This window comes from Lygodium microphyllum, chromosome 11 (assembly GCF_053477565.2).
Source record: "Lygodium microphyllum isolate KBCC chromosome 11, Lygodium_microphyllum_v1.1.10, whole genome shotgun sequence".
NCBI classification, from domain to species: Eukaryota; Viridiplantae; Streptophyta; class Polypodiopsida; order Schizaeales; family Lygodiaceae; genus Lygodium; species Lygodium microphyllum.
The window spans coordinates 152,867,819-152,874,075 of record NC_141145.1 but is presented as its reverse complement, the minus strand read 5'-3'; the positions used below and the strand labels follow the sequence as shown (position 1 = coordinate 152,874,075).

General features: G+C 36.3%; 1 pseudogene; it reads right to left on the bottom strand.

The window, feature by feature from the left end:
- Positions 1–2,168: 2,168 nt before the first annotated feature.
- On the bottom strand, positions 2,169–6,257 carry LOC148029542 (uncharacterized; annotated as a pseudogene).

Below are 6,257 nucleotides of genomic sequence, written 5' to 3'. Positions count from 1 at the left end.
GCTTTTCTAGAGTTGCTGAAGAAAGTATGGGAGAAGCACCCCCAATTCAATGCTATCAATATTTACATTGCCAATGTTATAGATACAAATCATTGAAGAATGATTATGAGTTATGCCTTTGTATAAGATCATATGAGCTCATGTATTATGACCCAGTTAAATCCTTCTACCTTATGGATGTCATCTACTCATGGCTATATGGCTAGATAGAATATTTGTTCCCAATTGCTTACTCTTGAAGGAACCCCCTATTTGATAGAGAGGATGCCATCTCCTCATTTGTGCTTAACCATTTCATATAATTGAAGGGATACGCCTACAAGTTTGACCCCCCTGCCATCTAGTCAACAATGTAACCAAAGTTTTGTACCCTTGGTAATATATAGTTTAATGCAATTCCATCTATGGTTTTTTTAAAAAATTTTGCCAATGGTATACACTAGTATCTATGTAGTGTTTACCTTCTTATTAATATCTCTATACTAGCTATTTTATTTTGCCCAATTTTTGTAGTATGTGGTATTAATTTTGATACTATATCAATAACAACACATGTATATGAATCTCATACTATGATGACTTATGTACCTATTTCTATGTTTTGGGTCCATTGAAAACTAAGGAACATGTATAGTACCAAAATTGGCTACTATTTTACATTAAGTTTGCTATTATGTACCAAATTTGGTACAATATAAAGGAGCACGTATAAATGCTAACTACTATATTGGACATATATACCTTTGTCCATTTTGGTACTACGATGTACCAAAGTTGGTAGTGTACTATAGAGATTTTGGTAGTGTCATACAACTTATATATATGCTAAGTACAATGCTTAATATCTATATCTATGTCCTAGGTTGTGGTTTCAATAATAGTTTAGGAACACTATTTTGTACCAAATTCGATACTGTTGTGTACCAATTTAGGTATCATTTGTACCAAATTTGGTGTTGTATAAAGCAACATATGAAAATGGTAGCTAGTATGTTGGACAAAAGTACTTCTATCCAATTTTGGTACTATGATGTACCAAATTTGGTTGTGCTAATGTACATAATATGTCCAATTTGGTACTATAATGTACCAAATTCAATTCCAAATTTTGTAATGTGGTTTAGGAGAATTGTTTTTTTAAAACAAAATTTGGTATTGAACCTAAATTTACCAGTATGGTTTAAATAGCTACTTTGAACCAAATTTGGTTTAGGATCACTATTTGTACCAAATTTGGTATTTATTAAATAATATTTTAAGATGTAGTTTTACTTGTGAAAGAGAAAGCCAAAAAAATACTAAAATATAGGAAGTCTGCAAAGTAAGAATCTATTTGGGAGAAGTATAAATTTGGCCACTTGTGAGTATGGTAGATGGGGTCAAGACTGTTATGCATGTATCTTGGTCACTTCTATCATCATATAGAGTATTCTTGTATATGTTCTTATATACCTCAGTGGATAATATAAATTGGTAATGGATTCTAGGGATAGCCTCCATGGGGAAACATACAGCTCTGACAAGATGGAAGTGGATCATCACTGGAGGTGTCCTCCACATCTATGGCAGACATATCTCCATTGTCCTCCACATCCTTTTCGTCACAATTGGTATCTTCTTCTACTATCTTTGTCAATGGCACAATGGACATATTTCCATTCTTCTATGTGTTGTCTACTCTTGTATCTCCATCTCTGCCCATTCACAAATGGATCACAAAAGCATGAGTGCATTCGAAAGTGCACAGCACAAGGGTTTTTTGTTGAGTATCCATCAACGCAATGGAGCGAGCAGGAGCCTATAATGCATTGATAGTCCCATAGAAAATTGTGCTACACATCATCCTTTGAAACTAACCAAAAAACTCTATGAGTACTACACCTATGTACGTCACTTGTGGGCTAAAATGTTGCATTAAGAAAAGTAACAACATCAAATGCACACTTCATAGGCCAACCATCTAGTTTTAGCTTCTCGTGAGAAGTGTGGGTTCTCTTTATGACAACACCTGCACCATCAAGCTCTCCTTTTCTATGTCATGAGGGGGAGAAGTCATGCATCATGTGTAAGCCTATCAATTGCTAGTACCTTGCCATGAAATAGAAATGTATTCATGCCTTAATTTGAGAAGTTACGCCATCTAACCATACCCAATAATATCACAGACATTACCCTTGTTGTTTTAGCCACTTGTCATGAAGCATAAGACAATGCTGAACAAACAACATGTAATGGAGCTTGTCATTCGATATGTAGAAATGTGGTGCTTCTCAACAACACCTACTGAGTTTCTCACATAAGGGATGTGCACTAATATGATTACCTGGGTTGATCACCAATGCATGGATTGAATCTCGTTTTGCATTTGAAATGAATAATTGTTTGCAAAATCAACAACAAATACAACAACATTGCTAGGAAAATTAAAAGGAAAATTAAACAAGTAATCTTTGAATGTTGGTCTTCCCACCTAAAGACAAAGTTATACTTGATGAAGCTTTTGAGATGATCTGAAAAGAGACGAATAAAAGCAACACTTTGCATTCTTTTTACAACCAAATCTTTGTCTTCTTCTCACTTTTGTTATCACCAACCTGTCCAATTTCCACATCCTTAAAGACCTTCATAGTCACCTCCCTACTATGTGTTGCAATCTCATCTAGGTAAAATGGCAACTTGCTTACACCACATTCGAGGAAATTTCCAAGCAAGCATTCCTTTGCATGATATTCATTATCAACAAGTTTTGGGCACAATATGGATTCCCACAAAATATTTATGTGCTGACATACTAGCTGGTTTGTAGAACACTAACATGAGCCATTCCTTGCACAACAAATAGAGCATGCACATAAATGACATTTTTCATGATGTACAAACTTGTTTTGGCACATTTGATCGCAAGCCTCTTTGATATATATAATTTGGACATGATATACACAGCAGTACGCATACCCCTCTTTCAACTTTCAAACAAAACATGCTTTTAGTATCTCAAAGCATCTAAGTGACAGCATCACTATAGGATAAGTGCTGTTGAATCTTTTGTAGAGCTCAACCTATTAGATGAAGATAGTCCAAGTTAGAGCTCAAACTCTCACAACAAAAAAACCCAAATATTTTTATGAAAACCCATGAATTCATAATAGTACCAAAGTTTGTACCAATTTTTGGTATTGCTCTTACCAAACTGGTACAGAGTACCAAGCTAGTACTCCTTATCAAAGTGGTATAGAGTATAAAATTGGGACAGAGTACCAATTTGGTATCATAGAATACCAACTTCAATTTAAGGCAGGGAACCAAATTTGTTGCAGTACCAAATTTGGTACTATATAGAACCAACACAATACAAAAAAGTATCAAATTTGGCATTATGCTCACAATTTGATATTAGTAAATGTACTTTTGGTACCACATACCAATCCTACTATTCATTTTAGCTTCATATTTGGTGCACGTGCTTGGGTACTATATAGGGTGCAATGAAGCATCAAATCTATTGTAGTACCAAGCTTGGTATTTATAGAATCAATGCAACACAAAAAAGTACCAAATCGAGTACTACACATTCACTTTGGAACCAAGTAAGGTACTTTTGGTATTATATGTCACTCTTGCTATCCAAATCAGCTTCATATTTAGAGCATGTTGTATGCTTGGGTACTACAAAGGGTACAATGTAGCACCAAATCTGTTGCAATACCAATTTCGATACATAGAACTACATACAAGTACCAAATCTAGTACTGCACATTCACTTTATTTTCAAATCTAATACTTTTGGTATTGTATGTGACCACTCTATTATCCAATTAAGCTTTAAATTTGGTGCTCAATTTCATGCTTGGGTACTAAGAGGAACCTAACAACAACAATACAAAACCCTCTACTATATGGAAAACTAGCAAATTTGAACTCCACATAGGGGATTCTATAAAGGGGACACTTAGTACTTGTAAACTCCTTCTATTCAAGAGAAACGCCAAGCTTGTGTGTTCTTGAGCTTTTGGTACTATATGAAATAACTGCTAAGCATCATAATACCTTGATTGGTACTCTAGAATGGCTAGGGTAGTATATACTTAGTTTTTCTGGTGACATATGGAACAAGTGGCCTACGATAAATAATAAGTTTTGTTAATCCAGTGTTGTATAGAATATTAATCTACAATAGAATATTTGGTACTGTCCAAAGACTTTCCTACTATTCTAGAATGCACTGATGAACATTAGTCCAAATCAAAATCCAGGCAATCAAAAATTCATTGAGAAGATGTATGGGATGTTTGATAATACATTTGCCTCAATTCTTTGCCTATGCATATCCTTTTTGTTAGGTGAAACTCTCATCTTCAATGTCTTCAATGTATAAACCAAATCTCTAGTTTCATCTATGATATTGCTATTTCAAGGCAATTGTCTCTAACAAGCACTAAGTGGCAACACTTCAATCCTCATCTTTCATATCCAACCAAGTACTTGTTGCTGCTATATTCCTTTGATGAACACCCAAGATAGTAGCAATTCTTGATTGATTGATGTTGTTCTATCACCATTATTCAAGATCATCATCAAAGAGGTTCTCTTGACAAAAAGCTCACTTGCTGAGTGGGATATCTTGAGCTGAGTCGATGTGTTATGAATACTAGAGACAAGACTCGCTTCAACATCTAAATTTCTCAACTTGGCAAATGTTTGATGATGCATGAGCTGCTTAAGAATTTTGTGTTCGTTGTTAGCTTGCGCCAACACCAAGCCATGTCTAAGCATATGTTCTTCCTTGACCTAGTTCTTGACAGTCAAGCTCTCATACCAAGATTCCTTTTCTTGCTTCATTGCTCACACTTCTTTTCTACCCAATAGTGATGGATATAAGCTTGATTAGAGAGTAGTTCATGGATGAAAGAAGGGGCATTGACCTACATGGTATGCATGTTCCTTTGAGTAGACAATGGTGGAGGGGCTGACGTAAGCTTCCATGGTACTCACTATAGATGTAGGTTCCCTTTATCAGTAGACAAAGGTGGAGGGGTTGACCTGAGCTTCCATGTTGCAAGGGGAATGAGAGAGTGAGAGAAAGACAGAGAGAGATGGCTATGCTATGCAACAACAACTACAAAGACTGTACCCATGTCATTGAGATCCCACCTTTCTATTATGAAAAATTTCAAAAAAAGTCACTTTTCCAACCCTTACGTGATTTAATTCTTTTTTTCTCCCTATTTTACCTTTGCACACTTTTAAAAATGGCTAGTTTTATACACAAAACCACTAATCCAATGTGGTGTCAAGGACACTCCTTTTTGTACAACCGAGCCTTGCTTTTAGCCTTCAAGCTTGTGGCAAGATTAGGCAGAAGAAGATGATGGCTTTTGTAGAGAATGCCTAGTCCAATAAACACATGTGCTTAAGCTAACCATGATCATTGCAAGCAAGCATGGCTACCATGTTGAGATAGGCGGTGACGGCATTTAAGGTGTGTGAATTTGGTGGCACTATTGCTAGTAGCTTGGAGGTCTTGGTACTAGCCAAGAGGTGGCAATCCATGGCAGGCTAGGAGGGGGTGTGGTTCATGGGGTGCTAGAGGGGTCAATTGAAGAGATGGGCTAGTGGTATTTGCAGCAACTATAGGTGTTGTATGTGATGGTGAAGATAGACTGAAGCATCACTCCATGATGAGCAAAAGGTTCTCCCCTTCTTCCACCAACAATCATTTTGCTCTTTTTTAACTTCTTTTTTTAAATTATTAACCCCCCCTTTTAAGAACTTTTAGAAGGCCATTCACCCCATCTGCAACCTAGGAGGAACAAATACTTGTAAATTTCTTTTTCATTCCCTCCTGTATCTCGCAGGCTTCATACAACAAAATTGCAACAAATGGAAAGGAACAAGGAAGCACAATCTAACTATCTACACACATTTTGGAGTTGGCACATATGCATCCCTCCTATTTTGCAATGTGAAGTTGCTCGCGAGTGGCTTCGAGGTAGATTTGCCCTTTATCTCAACAATGGAACCAAAAAATTTGCTCACAAGCCCAACATTATGACCATTACACACACTCTTATTTCTTCAAGTATTTCAACACACAAAACATGTAATTATCTCTCGCCTAGCCTACTCACTTACACACAAACGCAGTAAGCAAACTTACAAACACTTACCGCGTCATTGTCATCATTCACATCAGCTAGCCACACTCCATGATCCATATTCACACATTCACTCGCCTTCTTGCTTTCATTATTGCTCAT